The following is a 25,170-nucleotide window of genomic DNA, read 5'->3' on the forward strand; positions in this document are numbered from 1 at the left end:
CGCAGCCTGATCTGGTTTTATGTTCCTTCTACCATTATTCTGCATCCTTAAAATCCGTTTCCAAACATATTACCCAGACTTCTGCTTGAATGAATTAGCAAACTCATTAAGCTCCTTAGTCGTGTAGTGCATTTCCTCATGGACTACACTTTCTACCTCCCCTCTAAGGGCCTGTTTTGCCTTGAGTTTGGTTATAGGTCTAGAAAAAAATATTAGTATTATCATGTCTGGCATTTTCTACAGAGGAAGTCGTGTTGGTTTATCAGACTCTGAGGGATTAATTTGCTCATGTGCAAAGGTATTATTTAAAGACGTGGGGCTGAGGGTACTACTTCCCCAGGTGGGGTAAATTCTTAAGAATCTGAAGGTTCAAAGTTCTCAGCTTTAACAAGATCATCTCATACAATCCCATTCCAAGTTATAGGATCCCATTCTGTGTCAATTAAGTTCTTACTTTAAACCTCCGAGAGTGAGAAAGGAATTTTCACTGTAATTTGGCCAACCTTACAATGAGGGCTTCAGTTTGATTTTCATCAACACGAGCTCTGTGACTGCTAGAGAGAATATTCACCTCAAGGGTACATTTAGAAACTTTTAGATTGTTTATTTGCATCTGGAAACTTTCAATTTTATCATATAGCTCACTCTTTTCTATCACCAATTTTTCCAGAGATACTAAGAACAACAAGCCAGCAGAAACATTTTCCAATTTTTGCCCAACTTATAGGAAATTTTGTACACTGTGTCACCTAATTCATCACCAGTTACAAATGGATCAAGATAATCAAAGGCATTAGCTTCTTTAAATTTGAAATATAGTTTCCATCTTGGGACTTCAATATTCTCTGAGCTCCTGGGAGAAAGAGGGTCAGAGAAAGATTTTGCAGAATGAGTCAGAAATAGGATAAGAAGCTATTTAATAACAGTCCAAGGAGAGAGATTAAACAGGGAGTTGAGTCAGTTGGGACTCATTCGATTGAGGTAAGTTGAGTTTATTCTAGTTTCATGAGTAAAATGTAGTGGAATTGAGTTTTGTTTCTAAGTTCCTGTAGGTATAGTTAAATCCAGAGAATAAGAAGCCATCAGATTAGAACAGATTGCTGGGTTTAGTTCGAGCCCAAGCACAGCAATTAAGTGAGAATCTAAAAGAAGCAAGTTTGACTCAGTCAGCTTGCAGAGGAGTTTAAGCCAGAACAGCTGAGTTGAACCAGCCAGGCAGGGTTCAGAAAGAGCTACAAAAGGTGAGCTTTTTCAGCAGTAAGTCACATCTGGTGAATAAAAGTTACATTTACAAAACATATTAGCAAAGGTAATGATTTTGAAAATGCCAGGAGTAATCAATTCTATTTGAGTTACAATTTTTATAACTTATAGCACAATTATGAAGTCAATATTAATAAGTATAATCACTTACTACAGGTCTCAATAGATCTATTAATTAATAATCGACATAGCACATATATTATTGCTTGATCTTTAAATAGAGCATGATAAGAAAAAGAATTTTTAAGGCCAACCAGCTTGAAGTTAGTGAAGGATAAGTTAAACAATGAATTTTATTACTACTTCAAATGACATGTGCCTTTCGAAAGACACAAATACACATACCGTAATATTTATCACTCATAGATTTTGCAATACTATTACACAGATTACTACTGATGCCCTCTCTCCAGTTTCTCTGCATCCTAGACAATTGCACCTGTTATGTTTAGAGTGTGATATCACTGTTTCAACAGTTTAAGTTGCCATGGTTGAGACAGCATTCGAGAGTCTTTAAAGAGTCATTCGCAAAGCCTTAGGTTTTATATTTTGTAAGTAGGCTCTAAGGTAGATCAAGATTGAAAAGAAATTTTATCTTCTAATGATACACATCATGGAGGCAGAGGGTGATGGACAACACCTTCAACAATTCCATTAGTATCTTATCAGTCTCACAGAGCAGTGAGCAAAAGGACAAATACTCGTTTGGCTGGGTCTTTTTTATGGTTTCAGGTTTTCACATCACCTTGAAAAATTGTTAAGCTCTATACTGAAACAGAGGATAGGCTCACCTACAAGTAAAGAATTTGGGGGGCAAGTATTGGAAAATATAACCATTTCTTTCATATTTACCATAAACAGATTTTGCCATCAAATGACAGGCTTGGGAATTTGTAAAAATCATAAATGTTGATGAAATTCATGTTTAATATATTTCATCTATAAAATACTGTCTAAAATAAGAGAATGTCACAATATATTTAATATTTTGTCATTTATCTAAGGAGAAAATCCTCCCATGAGGAGGTGCATTGACTTTTTTGCTAATGTTATCATATCAGTGGTTGTCTCTGTGAGAGGTTTTGGCTATTGTTATAAAAGAGAACCCTGACATTGTAATAATATACTGCTTTATTCACAAAGACTGAGCCTGTCAAAATACTTGAAATGAAAACTAAACTCTCTGGATAATGTTACAAAATGAGTGACCTTATTAAAGAACAATCAATTCCCTTGAGAATATCTTTTTAAGAAACTGCAAAAATCTAGCTAGAGAACATAAATCTTTTAATACATAAGGTATTCAAAATGTACAGTAGAAGGAGAGGTCTTTCCAAACTTTTTTCAGATGAAAAGTAATTTTTTTAGTTTACTTAGCAAAAATAGTAATCTTAATTTTATTTAATATTTTGAAGATGATAAATGGGACCCTAAACAACCTAATTAGCAGGTAGTATTTTAAATTCATTAAACAAATCAGTGCCAAGTCATGGAGTTGCAAGAATCTTATTCTTAAAGTTAAATAGAGTCTTTGAAAATGCCATATTAGAAAAGACAATATTTAAATGATTACACTTTTGTTTGAACATGAAGGAGATATTCAATGAGTCTCTTTTGAATTCTATATAAATGGAAGTTGAGATAATTACTTGTCAGAAGCAAATTACTTCAGAAAAAATATTAAAAGCTTCTTCTAATAATACTAAGAGCCTTAAAGCAATATTAATGGTTTGTTATATTAATACCTGGACATTTGGACGATAACAAAGTGAAATAAGCTTGATACTGTACAAATAAAGAATTATATTCCCAAATATTCAAGATAGTATGAAATTTGATATTAAGGAGGTTGAGAACTCATTATCTATTGGATCATTCTTTGTGAATAATGCCTTTTGACTTCCTACCTATCACTTGCTACCATCAATATGTTATACATATTATGGGTAACGTGGGTCCTCCTTGCCTCCTTTTAAAGGATACCACTCTACAAACTTATCCAATTTCATGACATAGTCACTTCACAGAATTCATTTTCTTTCATCAGCCCACTGATGGTTAACAGCAAGTGGACACATATTAACAAATGTTCTTTGAAGGTAATATTTGTGGTCAAAAATTTAGAGACTTTTGGGATTTACGAAATAACTTAGTAGTCAGAGGTCTTGCTGTATTTGGAGAAGACTCAGCTTTGATTCCCAATACCCTTATGGCAACTCAACTTCTAATTTTAGATTCAAGGGGTTGGACTCCCTCTTTTAGTCCCCATGAACTCGTCGATCTATGTATTTTATATATAATCACATAGACTCACAAATGTATACATTGTCTATTGTCTTGAGTTAGAGACTTGATGTCTATGAAAAAGAATCAACTGAATTCTCTAAAATGGAGCATGAAAAGTGTAAATGACAGTTAAGATGCCATGGTCTTTAATCCCATAGAACAAAAATGACAAAGTGAACCATAGTTTAGTTTTAAAAAGATTCCAACTTGATTTCAGAATTAAAGAATTGCAAGATGCAGAGAAAACCACAAGTTATTAGGAATAAATCTCACTTAGTAATTGGCTGAAGAACTCACTGGTAAGGAGATATTAGCCCAAAAGCTCAGAATACCCATGATACAATTCACAGACCATATGAAGCTCTAGAAGAAGGATGGCCAAAATATGGATGCTTCAGTCCTTCTTAGGAGGGGGAACAAAATATAGGGGGAAATACAGAGAAAAAGAGTGGAGCAAAGACTGAAGGAAAGGGCATCCAGAGAGTGCCCCATCTGAGGATCCATCCCATGTGCAGACACAAGACCCAGTTACTATTGCTCATGCCAAGAAGTGCTTACTAAAAGGAGCCTGGGTAGGAAATGCCAGGGTGTTGAAGTAGAAATGGGTGGATGGGAGGGGGAACATCCTCATAGAAGCAGGAGGAAGGAGACTAGAAGAGGGAGGAACTGAGAAAAAGGATAACATTTGAAGTGTAAATATATAAGCTATCCAATAAAAAAAGGAAAATTTACAAGTCCAGTTAGCTGAAAACAATCGTTAGCAACAAAGTAAAAAAGGTTTTTATTTTGTAATAATTTTGGCAAAAATTTTAAATAAAACATTAAGTTGATATTATAACCTAATAAATGCATAATGCATAATTGAAAACAGTGAATCTTTGACAAAGAAAAATATTTTCTTTAAATTTCTACTGAAAAAAAATCATTGAAAATTTACTTCAGAGGTAGAGCAACAGGACCCTGAGCAAAAACATGCTTGAAAGCCTCCCTGTTGAGTATTAGCACTCGTGGTCCCAGAAGGCCCTGTGAAATCTTCCACGGAAGCAAGCCACAGGCAGTCCTATCCGTCTAAGATTCCTATATGCAACTACAACGACCTTCGTGACACAAGCGCCCTAAACGTTCCACAGTGGTTCCCACACATTGATGGTATCCAACTGCGCCCTAATTGGACTTAAGACCAATTCAACAAAAGGACTGTAAGACCTGTTTGTGGAAACCTAGCCAACTATCTAGGATTACTGAAGTCATATATTCGAGGAGAATCAACAACAACGTTATTAAAACAATATAGTCCCTAAGTGAATTGTACACATTTGTCTTTGTACCTATAGATAATTGTAATATTTACCTCACATCTCAATTACTGTCCTGTTAATGTAAAAACACACAATTACCGAGGCAATTATTATAAAAAAGAAATCTTGCATACTTGTTACAATTACAGGGTTAGTCCATAATTATCATGGAGGGAAACAGACATGGCAGAAGATGTATAGCTGAGATCTGTATATCTAGATCCTCAGCCGAGAGAGAGAGAGAGAGAGAGAGAGAGAGAGAGAGAGAGAGACCGAGAGACACCGAGAGACATCAAGAGACACTGAGAGACAGAGACAGAGAATTCACTCAACTTGATGTGTACTTTTGAAACCTCAAAGTCCTCTCTCAGTGACATAGTTCCCCAAATAGGGCTGCTTTCCATACGTCTTCCATACATAGTCCACCCATTTTAGACTAAGCATGCTCATATATAAGGTTATGGAGGAGAGATTCTCACTTAAACTATCACTTTCCTCTCCCTTATCTCTATAGTCCCATAACTATATCATAATGTAAAAATGTATTCAGTCCCAATTCAAAGGTGCCCATAGTCTTTCTGTCTTGAGACTGCTTAAATTCCAAAATATCTTCTGAGACTCAAGGTAACCTCTTACCTGTAAACCCTGTAAAATCAAAATAAAAAAACAGACCATGTATTTCCAACATATAATGGCACAGAATATGCAATGCCTTTCTGGAACAGAATAATGGAATGATAGTGAGGAAACACCGAAATAAATGAAAGACAAAACCCAGCAAGATGAATCTAAATTCTGCATCTACATGCTGATGTCACAGTGCTCTTCAGATCTCCAACTCCTTCACCTTTACAGCTTCACAAAATGGCCTCCAGAGAAAAAAACGCAGCCACTGCCCTACTAAATTCTCAGCCTCAGTAGTTTCCCAAACCACAGAGGAAGATTCCATAACTTCTTCATGTATCCTACTTGTCTCTAAGTTCACAACCACGTAACTGCCATTGTCTTCTGCTTGCAGAGATGGAACTTTGGCTTCTTCTTTACTTGCATTTGCATAATCTTCCCCTTATATATGGTTTTCTTTTTTTAATGTTTCTTTTACTCCTTTCCCAAGTTCTGGCTGGGTGCTTCTTGTCCAGAAGTAATACTCCCGTTATTCTGTTTTGAATCTGATCTTTGATTAGACTTTTTATCTCCTTGAGCACAAGACTTAGCTTTACATTACTTTGCCTGGTGATCTTTTTCTCCTTAATCCGTACATTTCATATTTCCTATTGTCCATTTCATTGTAGATCTGCGTTGAAGTTATGATTAGTAGTCATGTGACAAAGCCTTTCATTGCTAAACTGTCTTGAAATCCCCTCTTCTAAAGTCATTAATTCCAAACTCTGTGATTTACAGTCCGGCAAAATTTTAGGACAAGGATAAATAGAAGACACACTATTTGTCAAAATACCAGAATTGTCTCTAAGCCAACCAAATATATGTTTGCGTTCTGAAACCTCTTGAGCTAGGCCACCATAGTCCACATTGTCATTAGCACTAGTATTTTTAATACTCCTGCTAGGATATCCCATTAAGACCAGTGTTCATACCACTTTTATAGTCCAACATCACAGAATTCTCTATAGTCCTCCAAGAAGTAGCATGGTTAGGCCTTTCCCAACGATGCCCTCTTCTGATACCAAATTTTGTCTTCATTACTGACTAAGGCAACTCTCATAAAAGGAAACATTTAGTTAGGGCCTTGTTTAAAGTTTCATAAGGGTACTCTGTGATCATCACAGTAAGAAGAATATAGGAATGGCATTGGAGTGTAGCAGAGCAGTTTATAGTTTAATTCTCGGGTGACAAGCACAGCACAGGGTAGGGTGAGGCAGTCTTGACGTGAGCTTCTGAAACCTCAAAGCCTACTAGAATAATATAAAGCCCACTTTCCTTCAGAAAGGCTACACTTCCGCTAACAAGTCCACATCTCCTAATCCTTCCTTCAACTGTCCATCCACAAGGGACTAAGTGCAAATACATGACTCTTTGGGAGCCATTCTTCAAGAAACAACAACACTTATCAAGGAAATATCTTTCGAATGAAGAAATTCTGAGGGCAGGAAAAATATTATTACCCAGGAAGGAGCACAGTTGCTTATCTAATACCAAATGGGAGCTCCTTCAAAATAAAGCTGTTAAACCAGGCAAACCAGGAATCAGAAAAAGGGAACCATTGGTATTCGACTAGATTTTTTTTCCTTTTTTCTTTGTATTTCATCTGTCCACCTTCCTCTTCAACTTTTTGATGCTGCTATCAGTTATAAGGGTTAGTACAGCCTATTAGTTAATTCTTCCTGGAAAATATACTCAGACAACTCAGAGGTTCTCTCTTATTTCCTAGGTAGTTGGGAATCTAGTTAAGTTGCAATAAAGATAAACGATCACAAACTTCTTTGCACAGGTAAAAGCAAAATTAAATAAAATGTTCTAAAACCGAAGCAAATGCTTTTAGATGTGTTTCACAACAGGTAAGTGTTATATTTAATATGGAATTTTAGTTTCATTTATAGTTTTCTTTTGTCTCTACCGTATTCTGAAAATGATGCAGGAAACCCACTAAAATGGGTTGCAATTTGGTCACAGTTGGTATACAGTAAAAATGAAGAACTATAACCAAATTTGAACAGATAAACAATGCTGTGGAACTCATCTATTTTTGAAAATAAGCCAATAGTCTTGAACTGAAACGTAATTCTTAATCATAATTGCCAGCTTTTAATACATGGAGACCACATATCACATATTCACAACAGTATTAAACTGTTAAAAATATTTTTTCAACAAATGCCTTAAGGTTCATATAGTAAGGAAACTCAATATATAATTTAATTTCTTTGTCTTCCATTATTTTATAATTTTTTGACCTTGGCCCAAAGCCACCATTAATTAAAATGAATATACAAACATTATTTATTAAGAAAAGATCAGAGCTGCTATATTATCACACATCATGGGTTGTTTTCATCCATACAAAGGCTTGCATGATGGATGCTCGAGTAGCTAAAAAGGTTAATTAGCGTGCACATGATTTTCCCTTGAAACTCAAATAGTACAAAGGTGAAAAAGATGAAGGAGACTGAGCGAAAGCAATAAATAATAGAGAGTGATGGTGACAGAGCAAAGCAGGGGACACATAATCAGTATGAAGTGTCATTTACTGTTTAGGTAGAGAGGTTAGAAACAAATTGTTGTAACATCTTTCAAATTCCAGGAAACCTGTATGGTGGATGTAGGTTTTTTGTTAACAAAGTGAATGCATAAAACACAATTGGGGCTGAACTGATGTGGTTGCTGCATAAGCCTAAAGATCTGAGTTTTGACATCCCAAAACAACACTTATTTAGACACAACAAGGGGATGTGCTATTGTAAAGCCAGAGCTCTCTTGTCAACATGGGAGGCAGAGACCAGCTCGAACCGGAAACACCTGCTGCGTGAAGCAGAAAACAGCACACTCCTCGCTTCAAATATGGAGGGAAGGTGTTCCCTGACCTCCAAATACAGCCTCGAAGACATTTTCAAAAACTTATTTTCAAATATGGATGAGATCCACAGTGTTGCTTATCTGTTCAAATTTGTTTATGGTTGTTCCTTTTCTACTGTATACTAACTGTGGCCAAATTCAACCTATTTTAGAGGGTTTCCTGCATCATTTTCAGAATATGGTAGAGGCCCCCAAATTTACGTAGACAGACATATACCATACATAGTCACAAAGATACATAAATGCTTAAGAGTAAAATGTATCTATAAATCATCTTCAGTCCCTAGGCTTGAGGGGATCTCAACCTGACTTTGAGAAATAGAATAATAAAATGGCTCCTCAGATCCAAGACACGTGAATTTATAATCTCAGAGCACATAAATCCTTCTTAAAAATTCATCCCTTCAGCTCCTGCCCTAATGTGAGAAGACAAGTGTCACAAACTTAAACGTGTTTGAGGACTAAGTTTGTTATAAGACTTGGAAGACGTCTACATATAACTATGCTTTGTACACTTGCTTGGGAAGAATCAAAGGAGTTTCATCTGGGCCATGGTCAGTGATGAAACAAGTTTCCCTACCTCATACTCCCTCAGTGTGCATCGAAATGTTTGGGGTTTGTCGTCTGTTTTTTTTTATTTTATTTATTTATTTAATAATTCCTCTGACTATACACAAACAGAGAATGCAATGAGGTTTCAATGGTACAAATGGGATTGGATATTGATTTTTGTGTACATGAAATTTCTCTTAAGTATTTTCTATGCTTATAAAGTAATTTGGGGTCTTTTCTCCTTTTTTTGTGACACACCTACATTTGTTTGTCTAAAAATCCACTCAAGAGTATTGAAATTCCTCCAGAAAAAGGTGGCTATGTTCATTTGTGACTTCCTAGGAAACCTGCTGCCATCGGAGAAGTTGCTAATCTTTATGCCGGATAGTGAAGTTCCAGATGTGGTTTCTAATCCCAAATCCTACAGAGAGGCTAATGCCAGCATGAACTCAACAGTGACACTATTTCCTAACATCACTGCATTGCCTTTTACCAAGTTGTTAAGAAATTTGTGACTGATCATAAAAGTTTATTATTTGTAGACCCTGATCACACAGTAGCTGCACGGCTCTGCGAATTAAAAAAACGATGTGTGCTTTTATTTGCATCCTTGTCACATTCTTTAGAGCCAGCAGTGGCATATATGCCAGAATTATCTCATATAAATAAACAAGAGGCAAAATTATGCACTTTTGTAAGTACTTGAACACCATACCAGAAGTAAGAGGATATAAATATGAGTGATACTGGCTTTAAAAGAAAAGTCAGGCTCTTGCAACTATTTCAAAGGCTAGCAGCTTCACTTTTTATTTATTTCAATCCCCTTAGCTATCCTGAATTATTTAAATGTTATATATTTATATTCTACAGAAAGCATTGTGTGTTTATCCAAAGGCAGATTACAGAACAATGTATTTCATGAGGAAGTCTATTTTTTTTTATTTTCTATTTGCACAATAAAAATCTTGAAGCAGCATGGGTCAATGGGCTGAAACTTGTGCTGGTCTCTTTTATTACAACATAAACTTTGGACTCTTTCTTAGAAGTAGCAGCGGCAAATAATCTATTACATCATATGCAAAGAATTTTCTTCATCCTAGGACACTTCTGATACTATTTTATATAAATATTGTCATTGAAGCCCATAGCCACATATATAATTGACAATGTGTTCACATGTGTATGTCTTTGTTTTGGGTATGATTTATCCCACTTAAGATCGGCGCTTCTCAAATGAGCTTTAGTAGTGATTTAGAGAAGTATGAATGCAATGGATGCCATGAATCTTTTATGTAATAATTACTACCTAAGCAACTTTGAAGATGTCATTTAGTTCCTCACCAAGGATTGGTTTCTTCATTTATACGACAGGGTTGGCCCATCAATTAAAGTAGTTGATCTGTTAAAATATTAAGCATTAGCAAGAACGCCAAGAAAGCAAGACTTTCTAAACCAACAAGAGCAATGTATGTATGAAGTCACACGTTGAGGCTGCATGCATAGGACCTGCATAGATTTGCAAGAATGAAGTTCTAGAGATGAAGTAGACACATGCCTCTATCCCTAAATCAGAAACTATCTCTAACTGAAAACCACTTGCAAATGAAAAGTTTACCTCAGGGGAGTCTTAGTCGAGAACTAAACTATTATTTGGGGGAAAAACCCTCGGGTTTATATATAAACATTTGACAGGAATTTAAAGTTTAGTTAACTAGGTTTATTAATCTGTTTAGTCAAAATGTCCTTGCAACTTTTAAACTATAAAAATTGCTCTATTTCAGGAAATTTACCTAATCTCGTTTAACCTCAGCTACTCATTTGTTATACAGTTGTAATAATATTATCTACCTAGTTCTAAGGTGTTGAGAAGAACATAAATGAGATGTATCCAGTTTGAAGAATGAGGAGGCATTTAAAATACCCAATGTTTACTAACATTCTAAATGTTTGCTTTCCTAGTAATATTAAGCATTCCTTTAATAATTTAAGATACATCAGTTCCAAATATCCTATCATTGTGAGTTTTATGTTCTATTCTATTTTTAAAATAATTTTATAAAAATAAAATTTCATATATATGTGGTGGTGGTGGTGGTGTGTGTGTGTGTGTGTGTGTGTGTGTGTGTGTGTGTGTGTGTGTCTCCAGGAAGAAAATTTATTTGCAACTTAAAGGTGTAAAAGGCAACATGTCTTAATAATCTACCTTAAGACAAGAAAGATCAATTATCATATTACCTGACAATGGAAGGCATGGTTGTTGATTTTTTTGTCTGGGGCCCTTTTCAGGAGACAAATTGCATGAGAAAAAATTCATATAATACACACACACACACACACACACACACACACACACACACACAAATCATATACAACCACACAGATGCCTGATAAATTGTAAATCACAAAGCAGGCCATTTGAACATCATAACTTTTTTCAAGGCAAACAGGCTACTGCTTAAGTGATGTAACTCTGAGGAGAGGTGGGATATGAAGTCCAGCATTTACATGACCTGAGTGACCTATTAACCTGATATCAACACAGCTTACTCACACCTTCACTCCAGAGACCCACAGCATACTGGATACTCTTAGGACTACCTGGGCAATGGTGTGAGAAAAAGGGGTAATACTATACACATAGGTTATACTATGTACATGACACATGGACCCACATCTACCTCTCTTCATGTAAAACTAATGAATCTGAATCTTCACATATGGTTGTGCCAAAGTTCATTAGTAAGAATTGCTTTACACATATGTCTTATATATATAAAATTTGTGTTTTCTTGATTTTGCTACATAATTGTGTATTTCATAACTAAAAATGTATTATAAATTAGTAACCTATCTAGTTTCTAAAAGGAAACACTTGACATAAACAACTTAAGGAGGGAATGATCTATTTTACCTCCTATTTGGATTTTAGTCTATTTTAGCTTAGATTTTATGACAGTAGGAGCAAGTTACATGGCAGCCTTGGTCAAGAAGCAGTCGGTTTTGAATGATGCAGATCAGTTCTCTTTTATCTATCTAGTGAACTTGAAGCATCCCAGCTTATGAAATGATTCTGCCAATGGTTAAGGTGACCATATTGCCTCAACTGACATTATCTGAAAGTGTCCTCACAGACAGGTCCAGAGATCTGTTTCCATGGCAACTCTAAGTCCCATCAAGTTGACAGTCAAAGACCAACCATCATCACACCGGATCTTTGGAATGTTTATATAAGCTAGACAAAATAGCAGAATTCTCATAACTCCCTCCACCATTAGCAGAAGTTCATCAATCACTATTGGCCTTAAGAGTTTATCAAGAGTAGAACAGTAAAAGAAGCATACAATTCTGGTGAAGTCAAGATGTATTTATTATCTGGTATCTTTATTTCTCAACATAGGCCATTACTGCTACTTCTACAAGTTCCTTACAGTTACACAAGTCTTTTAAATATCACACTAACTAGAAGCAGCAAGCTATACTCAGTGTATAGCATACTTTAATTTCTTCTGACAACTGGTTGCTCATAGATTAAGATTTTTTAGCACCATGACGCTGGTTATGGCAGCACAATTTGTAATTATGTAAATTTGTATTGTATCCATTGATTTAAAGGTTACAATGATGCTGTCTTTGTTTTCAAAATATTTTTCCACAAAATGAACATTTTTTTATTTGATAGCTCTTATTTACATTTCAAATGTTATTCCCTTTCCAGGTTTCCTGGCCATAAGTCCCCTATCCCATCTCCCTCCCCTTCTTCTATAAAGGTGTTCCCCCTCCCCAAACACCCTCCATTCTGGCCTCCATCCCCTCCCTGACGTTCCCTTGCACCAGTGGTGGTGGGTGGTGGGTGGTAGGTGGTGGGGGTGGGGGTGGGGTGTCCAGCCTTTGCAGGACCAAGAGCTTCTCCTTCCTTCTTTCCTTTAGTACCCAAGAAGGCCATCCTCTGCTACATAAGAAGCTGGTGCAATGGGTTTATCCATGTGTACTCTTTCCGTACTGTTTTAGTCCCTGAGAGCTCTGGTTGTTGGTATTGTTGTTCTTATGGGATTGTAAAGCCCTTCAGCTCCTTTAATCCTTTCTGTAATTCCTCCAACAGGGGTCCCTTTCTCAGTTCAATGATTGGCTGCTAGTATTTGCCTCTGTATTTATCATGCTCTCGCTGAGCCTCTCAGGCTCCTGTCAGCATGCACCGCTTGACTTCATCAATATTGTCTAAGTTTGATGGCTGTGTGTGTGTGTGTGTGTGTTTGTGTGTGTGTGTGTGTGTATGGGCTGGATCCCCAGGTGGGGCAGGCTCTGAATGGCCATTTCTTAGTCTCTGCTCCAAACTTTTTCTCCATATCTCCTCCCATGAATATTTTTGTTCCTACTTTTAAGAAGGATTGGAGCATCTGAACTTTGGTTGTCCTTCTTGAGCTTCATGTGGTCTGGGAATTGTATCATGGGTAATTCAAGCTTTTGGGCTAATATCTACTTATCAGTGAGTATATTCCATGTGTGTTTTTTTGTGATTGGCTTACCTTATTCAGGATGATATTTTCTAGTTCCACACATTTGCCTATGAATTTCATGAAGTCATTGTTTTTGTTAGCTGAGTCGTATTCCATTGTGTAGACATTCCACAGTTTCTGTATCCATCCTTCTGTTGAAGAGTGTCTGGATTCTTTCCACTTCCGGTTTTTATAAATATGGCTGCTATGAACTTAGTGGAGCATGTATCTTTGATGTAGGTTGGAGCATCATTTGGGTAGAGCATTTGAGTGCAAAATGAAGAAATATAGTCTATCCTTGAAATGAATAAATAGGGTGCCATTTCCTTTCATTTGTATATCATTTTTTCATATCTAAAGTTACAGAAAACTAACCATTCTAATAAAAATTGTTATAGATTTTGTCCGTACAGCCTAGTGAAAGGACCAAGTGATTGTTTCCTGATGTAACCTTTGTCCTTAAGCAGAGAGAAATGGTTCCCATATTCTCCTCAGCCTCCATGATATTTTGCCCAAACCACTTTCTTCATTTAAATATCCTACTTTTTTATGTGAGTGAGGAAATAATATGTTCTTCTCAGTATTACCAGAAGTTGAGAAGAAGATGATGCATATGAACTGTGTGTCAAAGAATAGATGCTGGACAAATTTATTTTCTCCCCTACTTTTGTTTTGTCTTAACTTTAGTAATTAACAGTCACAAGTGGACAACTTACCTATAAATTTATTTTGAGATGCAATTAAATGGATGTGTTGGCTTCCCAAAAGAGAAATCAGTGCTTGATGGAGGTGATTCTTACTGGAGTGAATAGAGACAAATAGAAGATTAGAGACTTTCAAAGCTGTGAGTGTAATGTCAGCATATAGGACCTCACCAAGGCAAACTACATGGCAAGGAGGAATTGTTAGGAAAAAAATGTCATAGATTAACAGAAGATTTTAGAAACGCTTTGAAGTAAACCTAATTATAGCCTTTAAATGACAGAAGAAAATTGAAGACTGGTTTCTGCTTGAAAATTTGAATAACTGAAAAAGGAAAGCTACTGAAACACTGGCAAAATTAACATGGCAAGACGTCTTTCCAGAGATTTCAGAAAGCAAGGCTATGGACTCCTGTCAGTCAAGCACAATGTTTACTGTGAACAAACTAAAGAGTAAAAGATAAGTGCTGTCCAGTATGATGCTTTGTTAGCAGCTACAGAGAGAAGGAGTGTGAGAAATCATGGAATGACTCCAATAGAAATGCTATATTTAAGCTGTTGTTACATTATAAGATTATTATATATTACAATATCATCAATTATAAGAATAAAGTCTGAGAGAAAGTTTTGAGAAAATTAATCCATGACATAAATATACTAAAAATATTAATAGATAAATAAAAGATAGATGATAAATGAACAATAGATGATAGATAGATAGATAGATAGATAGATAGATAGATAATCTGATAGACAATATAGAATTTGAGAAAGGTTCAATGATTATAACTTCTTCAAATGCAAGTAGAAAATCTGAAAGACATGTTCTCTTAAATATGAAGTAGCAATTTTTTTAACCTATTGCAGTTGAACACAATAGGAAATCAACTGCCTTGTTATTTCTTTCTACTGTACCCTGCCTTCAGCTCATTTCAATCACATATAAACCTGGCTACTAAGAGACAGGTTATAACACATTGTGCTTGCTGACAAAGAGGAATAAGGGCCTCAGCCATTTAATCATCCTGAGGTGAGTAAGATTGTTCTGCTTGCTATACTAATGCAGCTAAAATGCTAGCTCACTCATGAGAGCTGACTGAGTTTGCAAGTCAGAGTTTGAGATGAGATAAAGCAGAAGGAAAGATAGACTCTTATTCAGAGTATGCATATTACTTATTCAGCTGCAGCAAAGCCAGAAAGGCTGGAAGATATCACTGTGATAGGAGGATCATTTGCAATCAAAGCACAAATGTTGAATGGGGACTTGAGCTTTGGAAATCTAGACCAAGTTTCCTTTACTCAGTGATCTCTTTCAGACTGTAGCCAAGCTACAAAAATTCAAATTTGATTGTTCAATGTGTTACTGAAAGTCTCAATGGATTTTAGGCATTCTCTCTCTTTTTCCTTTTAGTAACAGTCTGTTTGAGGAATTTGGTTTAGAGTCAATGAACCAGGTAAGATGGTTTTACCTGTAAGATACAGTCGCTCAGTATATTTTGGTTCATGTATCCATCATATCAGCCTGCCTTTAATTTAAACTGGGCTTGAATAGAAGAAGTCTAGGGAGTTACCCAGAACTGCAACACTTAGTGAAGTCACCGTTTATTAATGGAGACAGTAATACATAATGAAATGCCATTAATTCACCCCTGTAACAGTGGCTTCTAATGTGAGACATCTCCTCTTGAATATTATTATATTAGTTACTCAGATTCATAGCCTGACCACATGGGGGGAAATGTGCTTTCTCGTGCTACCAGAACTGTCAGAAAATAGAATGATGTCTATTTCTTACGAGGGCAACTAGAAATCTCTGAAGCTTTCACATTTTATAGATTCATGATTCCGTCCATAAAGAAAGCTCCAGAAAACCATCTGGGCTGCTTATTTCTCGAAGGTCTGATGCCAGAGTGTGTTCACAAAGAACTACATCTTCAAAATTGCTCTTTAGTTCACACCAACAGTTAGAGACATTACTCTGCTGGATTAGAGGTTAAAGGGCTTCAAAACATGGAAAACTTGTTTCTAGAGCCTTGACTTCTGAAAGTTTAAGGGAGGTCACTACTTGATCAGCTTTTGAAAGGGTGCGCTGCACGTTCATGGCCAGGACTCCTAACCTCTGACCCTGAGCTTGCTTAGCTAATGTTGAAGGTTTGTGCCCCAGAGCACTTCTACTTCCGATCATATCTATTCTACAAGACTAGTTCCCAAATTGCTTTTATATTCTGGGAAATTACAGTCCCGGACATGTTGAAGTTCCAGCTAGACACTCTCTGGTTTTATTACAGGGGCTATAACTGTTTGGAGGAAACATGTCTATCTCGTTTCAAAGCCCATCAGTTGGGAGGTATCTGGATGTCAGGTAAACACAGTCAAGCTATTTGTAGCAAAGTTATAGAAGAAAGAAAATGGGGAATGAATTATGGCTACAGTGTGCACACTATCCCAGTCAAGGCAGCTACATTGTCTTTCTCTAATTATTTTTTCCCCTGAAAGGTGAGAGGGGAGAATGTCAATATTCTAAGCCCAACCTTGTCATTCTGCCTTTATTTCTTTCCAAGGTAGTATGCATGATGACATCATGGCAGCAAGCAAAAGCAAACTTGATACTTTAGCAGTTTTTGGCAGTGGTTGAAAATGCTATCTTTTTTTTTCTATTGGATGGTTTTAGGTCCTTTGTCAAGGATTGAGTGACAATAGGTGTGAGTTCATTTCTGGGTCTTTAATTCTATTCTTCTCATTTACTTGCTTGTCTCTGTACCAATACCATATAATTTTTTATCAATATTGCTCTTCAATACAGCTTGAGGTCAAGGATTGTGATTGCTTCAGATGCTTTTATTGTTGATCATAGTTTTTGCTATCCTGGGTTTTTTGTTATTCCAAATGAATTTGCTAATTGCTCCCTTGAACTCTATGAAGAATTGAGTTGGAATTTTGATGGGGATTGCATTGAATCTGTGGATTGCTTTTGGCAAAAGAGCCATTTTACTATATTAATCTTGCCAATCCATGAGCATGTGAGGTCTTTCCACCTTCTGAGATCTTTTTCAATTCCTTTCTTCAGAGATTTGAAGTTTTTATCTTACAGATCTTTCACTTGTTTAGTTAGAGTAATACTGAGTTATTTCATATTATTTGGGACTATTGTGAAGGGTGTTCTTTCCCTAATTTCATTCTTAGCCTACTTATCCTTTGAGTAGAAGAAGGCTACTGATTTGTTTCAGTTAATTTTATACCCAGCCACTTTGATAATTTTTTTTATCAGGCATAATACTTCTCTGGTGAAACTTTGGAGGTCCCTTAAGTTTACTATCATATCATCAGCATATAGTGATATTTTAACTTCTTCCTTTTCAATTTGCATCCCTTTGACATCCTTTGTTGTCTGATTGTTCTGGCTAGGATTTCGAGTGCTATATTGATTATTTAGGGAGAGCGTGTGGAGCCTTATCTAGTCCCTGATTTTAGTGGGATTGTTTCAACTTTCTCTCTATTTCGTTTGATGTTAGCTACTGATTTGCTGTATATTACTTTTATTATGTTTAGGTATGGGCCTTGAATTCCTGATCTTTCCAGACTTTTATCATGACAGGGTGTTGAGTTTTGTCAAATGCTTTCTCAGCATCTAATGAAATGATCATGTGTTTTTATTTTTTCTTTGAGTTTGTCTATATAGTGGACTACATTGATGTATTTCTGTATATTGAACCATCCCTGCATACTTGGGATGAAGCTTACTCGATAATGATGGATGATCATTTTGATGTGTTCTTGGATTCAGTTTGTGAGAATTTTATTGAGTATTTTTGTGTCAATATTCATGAGGGAAATTGGACTGAAGTTTTCTTTCTTTGTTGAATCTTTGTGTGGTTTAGTTCTAAGAGTTATTGTGGCTTCAAAGAAGGAATTGGTATTGCTTCCTCTGTCTCTATTTTATGTAATTGTTTGGAAAGTATTGGTATGGAGTCTTTTATGAAGATCTGATAGAATTCTGCACTAAATCTATTTGATCCTGGGCTATATTTGTTTTGAAGACTTTTAATACCAGATTCTATTTCTTTAGGAGTTATGGGTTGTTTAGATGGTTTATCTGTTGCTGATTTAACTTTGGTACCTCCTATTTGTTTAGAAATTTGTCTGTTTCCTCCAGAAATTCCAGTTTTGTTGAATATAGGCTTTTGAAGTAGGAACTAATAAATTTTTTTGAATTTCCTCAGATTCTAATGTTATGTCTCCCTTTTAATTTCTGATTTGTTAATTTGCATACACTCTCTGTGTGCTTTGCTTACACTGGCTAAGGATTTATCTATCTTGTTGATTTTCTCAAAGAACCAGCTCCTGGTCTTGTTGATTATTTTATACTCCTCTTTTATCACTTGGTTGATTTGAGCCCTAAGTTTGATTATTTCCTGCCTTGTCCTCCTCTTGGCTGTATTTGCTTCTTTTTGTTCTAGAGTTTTTTAGGTGTCCTGTCACGATGCTAAGGTATGCTCTCTCCTGTTTCGTTGTGGCATACCTCACAGTTATAAGGTTTCCTCTTAGCACTGCTCTCTTTGTGTCCCATAAGTTTGGGTATGTTGTGTCTTCATTTTCATTAAACTCTCAGTAGTCTTTAATTAATTAATTAATTAATTTATTTATTTATTCCTTGACTAAGTTATCACTGAGTAGAGCATTGTAAACTTCCATGTACATGTGGGTATTCTTTCCTTATTGTTATTACTGAAGACCAGCCTTAGTCCGTGGTGATCTGATAGGATTCATAGGATTATTTCTATCTTCCTATAACTCTTGAGGCCTGTTTTGTGACCAGTTATATGGTCAATTTTGGAGAATGTATCCTGAGGTACTGAGAAGAAAGTATATCCTTTTTATTTTTTACAATGAAATGTTCTATAAATATCTTTTAAGTCCATTTGGTTCCTAACTTCTGGGTTTCTCTATGTCTCTGTTTAATTTCTGCTTCCGTGATCTTTCTATTGATGAGATTCGGATGCTGAAATATCCTACTGTTATTGGATAAGGTTCAATATGTAATTTGAGCTTTAGTAAGGTTTATTTAAGAATGTAGGTGCCCTGTATATGAAGCATAGATATTTAGGGTTGAGAGTTCATCTTGGGGGATTTTTCCTTTGATGAATATGAAGTGTCCTTCCTTATCTTTTTTGACAACTTTTTGTTGATAGTCAATTTTATTGGATATTAGAATGGCTACTCAAACTTATTTCTTTGGACCATTTGCTTGGAAATTTGTATTCCAGCCTTTCACTCTGAAGTAGTGTCTGTCTTTGTCTCTGAGGTGTGTGCTCCTGTATCAGCAAAATTCTGGGTCCTCTCTATATTTCTAGTCTGTTAGTCTAGGTCTTTTTATTGGAGAATTAAGTCCATTGATGTTCAGAGATATTAAGGAATACTGATTGTTGCTTCATGTTTTATTTTTAATTGTTAGAGGTAGAATTATGTTTGTGTGTCTCTCTTCTTTTGGTTTCCTTGCAAGGAGATGACGTTCTTGTTTTTCCTAGGTTTTATTTTCCCTCATTAGAGTTTTCAATCTATTATCCTTTGTAGGGCTGGATTTGGAGAAAGATTTGTGTAGATTTGGTTTTGTCATGGAATATCTTGGTTTCTCCATCTATGTTAATTGAGAGTTTTGCTGGAGTAGCCTGGGCTGGCATTTGTATTCTCTTCGGGTCTATATGACATCTGCCCAGGATCTTCTGGCTTTCATAGTCTCTGGTGAGAAGTCTGGTATAATTCTTATAAGTCTGCCTTTATATGTTACTTGACATTTTCCTCTTACTGCTTTTAATATTCCTTCTTTGTTTTCTGCACTTGGAGCATTGACTATTCTGTGACAGGAGGAATTTCTTTTCTGGTCCAATCTATTTGGAGTTCTGTATGTTTATTCCATCTCTTTATTTTTTGGGTTAGGGAAGCTTTCTTCTGTAATTTTTTGAAGATATTTACTGGCCCTTTAATTTGGGAGTCTTCATTCAGTTCTGTACCTATTTTTCGTAGTTTTGATCTTCTCATTGTGTCCAAAATTTCCTGGCTATTTTGAGCTAGGAGCTTTTTGCATTTTAAATTATCTTTGATGGTTGGGTCAATGTTTTCTATGGTATCTTCTGCCCCTGAGATTCTCTCTTCTCTCTCTTGTATTCTGTTGGTGATGCTTGCATCTATGAATCCTGATCTCTTCCCTAAGTTTTCTATCTCCAGGGTTGTCTTCATTTGTGCTTTCTTTACTGTTTCTATTTCCATTATTAAATCTGGACTTTTCTTCAATTCCTCACCTATTTGATAGTGTTTTCCTGTAATTTTTAAGGAATTTTTGTTTTTACTCTTTAAGGGCTTCTACTTGTTTACTATATTTCTTTCAGGGAGTTATTTATGTCCTTCTTAAAGTCCTCCATCATCATGATAAAATATGATTTTAAATCTAATTCTTGCTTTTCTGATGCGTTTAGATATCCAGTATATGCTTTTGTCGGAGAACTGCGCTCTGATGATGCCAAGTAGTCTTGGTTTCTGTTGCTTCAGTTCCTGTGCTTGCCTCTCACCATCAGGTTGTCTCTGGTGTTAGCTTCTCTTGCTGTTTCTGATCGTGGGACGAGATTTCAACATTTCACACTCATCAATGGACAGATCATGGAAACCAAAATTAAACAGAGACATAGAGAAACTAACAGAAGTTATGAACCAAATGGACTTAATGGATATTCATAGAATATTCCATCCTAAAAAAAGGATATGCCTTCTTTGCAACACCTCATGATATCTTCTCTAAAATTGACCATATAGTAGTCAGTCACAAAACATGCCTCAACAGATAAAGAAAGATAGACATAATCCCATGCATCCTATCAGATCACCAGGGACTAAGGCTGGTCCTCAATACCATGAGAAAGGAAAGAACTCCCACATGTACATGGAAGTTGAATAATGCTCTACTCAATGATACCTTGGTCAAGGGACAAATAAAGAAATAAATTGATAAGCAAAACCCCACGAGCAAACTTGAGCCTCGGAACCACAGGTAAGACCAACTTTTCTGCTGCAAGCAACATGACTGGTGGCCTCGGGACACACAGAGGCAAAATTCCTCTAGGACCGGACACTTCCGGTTTTTAGTGGGAGTCCCAATCTCATGCTCTCTACCTCCAGCTCACTGTTCCCAAATCCCGTGGGAGAGAGAGCTCACCGCCTGGTCAGGTGGGCACTCCTGAGACTGCAGAGTGGAAGAGACCACCAACACTGCCCACCCCTGCCCACATCCCTGGCCCAAGAAGAAACTGTATACGGCCTCTATGTTCCCTTGGATAAGGGCACAGGAGCAGCAAGTCCGCTGCATCTGAGACACCGCCGGAACCTGAAGGGACTGACCGGATAAACAGTTCTCTGCACCCAAATCCCGTGGGAGGGAGAGCTAAATCTTCAGAGAGGCAAACCAGAAGAGACTACACTCTGCCCACATCTCTGACTCCAGAGGAAAACACCAAATGCCATCTGGAACCATGGTGCACAGAAACTCCCTGAAAGGGCAGCGCAAATCTTCCTGGTTGCTGCTCCCACGGAGAGCTCGTGGGCAGCACCCCGCGAGCAAACTTGAGCCTCGGGACCACAGGTAAGACAAACCTTCCTGCTCCAAGCGACCTGCCTGGTGAACTCAAGACACAGGCCCACAGGAACAGCTGAAGACCTGTAGATAGGAAAAACTACACGCCCGAAAGCAGAAAACTCTGTTCCCAAAACTGGCTGAAAGAAAACAGGAAACAGGTCTACAGCACTCCTGACACACAGGCTTATAGGACAGTCTAGCCACTGTCAGAAATAGCAGAACAAAGTAACACTAGAGATAATCTGATGGCAAGAGGCAAGCCCAGGAACCCAAGCAACAGAAACCAAGACTACATGGCATCATCAGAGCCCAATTCTCCCACCAAAGCAAACACGGAATATCCAAACACACCAGAAAACAAGATCTAGTTTCAAAATCATATTTAATCATGATGCTGGAGGACTTCAAGATAGACATGAAGAACTCCCTTAGAGAAACACAGGAAAACATAAATAAACAAGTAGAAGCCTACAGAGAGGAATCGCAAAAATCCCTGAAAGAATTCCAGGAAAACACAATCAGACAATTGGAGGAATTAAAAATGGAAATAGAAGCAATCAAGAAAGAACACATGGAAACAACACTGGATAGAAAACCAAAGGAAGAGACAAGAAGCCATAGATACAAGCATCACCAACAGAATACAAGAGATAGAAGAGAGAATGTCAGGAGCAGAAGATTCCATAGAAATCATCGACTCAACTGTCAAAGATAATGTAAAGCGGAAAAAGCTACTGATCCAAAACATACAGGAAATCCAGGACTCAATGAGAAGATAAAACCTAAGGATAATAGGTATAGAAGAAATTGAAGACTCCCAGCTCAAAGGACCAGTTAATATCTTCAACAAAATCATAAAAGAAAACTTCCCTAACCTAAAAAAAGAGATACACATAGGCATTCAAGAAGCCTACAGAATTCCAAATAGATTGGACCAGAAAAGAAACACCTCTGGACACATAATAGTCAAAACACCAAATGCACAAAATAAAGAAAGAATATTAAAAGCAGTAAGGGAAAAAGGTCAAGTAACATATAAAGGCAGACCTATTAGAATCACACCAGACTTTTCACCAGAGACTATGAAAGCCAGAAGATCTTGGACAGATGTCATACAGACCCTAAGAGAACACAAATGCCAGCCCAGGTTACTGTATTCTGCAGAACTCTCAATTAACATAGATGGAGAAACCAAGATATTCCATGACAAAACCAAATTTACACAATATCTTTCTACAAATCCAGCACTACAAAGGATAATAAATGGTAAAGCCCAACATAAGGAGGCAAGCTACACCATAGAAAAAGCAAGAAACTAATCATCTTGGCAACAAAACAAAGAGAAGAAAAGCATACAAACATAACTTCACATCCAAATATGAATATAACAGGAAGCAATAATCACTATTCGTTAATATCTCTCAAAATCAATGGTCTCAACTCCCCAATAAAAAGACATAGATTAACAAACTGGATACGCAATGAGGACTCTGCATTCTTCTGCCTACAGGAAACACACCTCAGAGACAAAAGCAGAGACTACCTCAGAGTGAAAGGCTGGAAAACAACTTTCCAAGCAAATGGTCGGAAGAAGCAAGCTGGAGTAGCCATTCTAACATTAAATAAAATCAATTTTCAACTAAAATTCATCAAAAAAGATAAGGAAGGACACTTCATATTCACCAAAGGAAAAATCCACCAAGATGAACTCTCAATCAGAAATATCTATGCCCCAAATACAAGGGCACCTACATACATAAAAGAAACCTTACTAAAGCTCAAAACACACATTGCACCTCACACAATAATAGTAGGAGATTTCAAAACCCCACTCTCATCAATGGACAGATCATGGAAACAGAAATTAAACAGAGACGTAGACAGACTAAGAGAAGTCATGAACCAAATTGACTTAACAGATATTTATTGAACATTCTATCCTAAAGCAAAAGGATATACATTCTTCTCAGCTCCTCATGACACTTTCTCCAAAACTGATCATATAATTGGTCAAAAAACGGGCCTCAACAGGTACAGAAAGATAGAAATAATCCCAAGTGTACTATCAGACCACCACGGCCTAAAGCTGGTCTTCAATAACAATAAGGGAAGAACGCCCACATATACGTGGAAGTTGAACTATGCTCTACTCAATGATAACCAGGTAAAGGAAGAAATAAAGAAAGAAATTAAAGACTTCTTAGAATTTAATGAAAATGAAGGTACAACATACCCAAACTTATGGGATACAATGAAAGCTGTGCTAAGAGGAAAACTCATAGCTCGGAAGTGCCTGCAGAAAGAAAAAGGAGACAGCATATGTCCGCAGCTTGACAGCACACCTAAAAGCTCTAGAACAAAAAGAAGCAAATACACCCAGGAGGAGTAGAAGGCAGGAAATAATCAAACTCAGAGCTAAATCAGCCAAGTAGAAACAAAAAGGACCATAGAAAGAATCAACAGAACCAAAAGTTGGTTCTTTGAGAAAATCAACAAGATAGATAAACCCTTAGCCAGACTAATGAGAGGACACAGAGAGTGTGTCCAAATTAACAAAATCAGAAATGAAAAGGGAGACATAACTACAGATTCAGAGGAAATTCAAAAAATCATCAGATCTTACTATAAAAACCTATATTCAACAAAACTTGAAAATCTGTCGGAAATGGACAATTTCCTAGACAGATACCAGGTACCGAAGTTAAATCAGGAACAGATAAACCAGTTAAACAACCCCATAACTCCTAAGGAAATAGAAGCAGTCACTAAAGGTCTACCAACCAAAAAGAGCCCAGGTCCAGACAGGTTTAGTGCAGAATTCTATCAGACCTTCATAGAAGACCTCGTACCAATATTATCCAAACTATTCCAGAAAATTGAAACAGATGGAGCACTACCGAATACCTTCTACGAAGCCACAATTACTCTTATACCTAAACCACACAAAGACCCAACAAAGAAAGAGAACTTCAGACCAATTTCCCTTATGAATATTGATGCAAAAATACTCACTAAATTCTGGCAAACCGAATTCAATAGCACATCAAAACAATCAGCCACCATGATCAAGTAGGCTTCATCCCAGGCATGCAGGGATGGCTTAATATATGGAAAACCATCAACGTGATCCATTATATAAACAAACTGAAAGAACAAAACCACATGATCATTTCATTAGATGCTGAGAAAGCATTTCACAAAATTCATCACCCCTTAATGATAAAGGTCCTGGAAAGAATAGGAATTCAAGGCCCATACCTAAACATAGTAAAAGCTATATACAGCCAACCAGTTGCTAACATTAAACTAAATGGAGGGAAACTTGAAGCAATCCCACTAAAATCAGGGATTAAACAAGGCTGCCCACTCTCTCCCTACTTATTCAATATAGTTCTTGAAGTTCTAGCCAGAGCAATCAGACAACA

The sequence above is a fragment of the Rattus norvegicus genome, chromosome 2, assembly GCF_021556685.1.
Source record: "Rattus norvegicus strain SHRSP/BbbUtx chromosome 2, alternate assembly SHRSP_T2T, whole genome shotgun sequence".
Taxonomy (NCBI): Eukaryota; Metazoa; Chordata; class Mammalia; order Rodentia; family Muridae; genus Rattus; species Rattus norvegicus.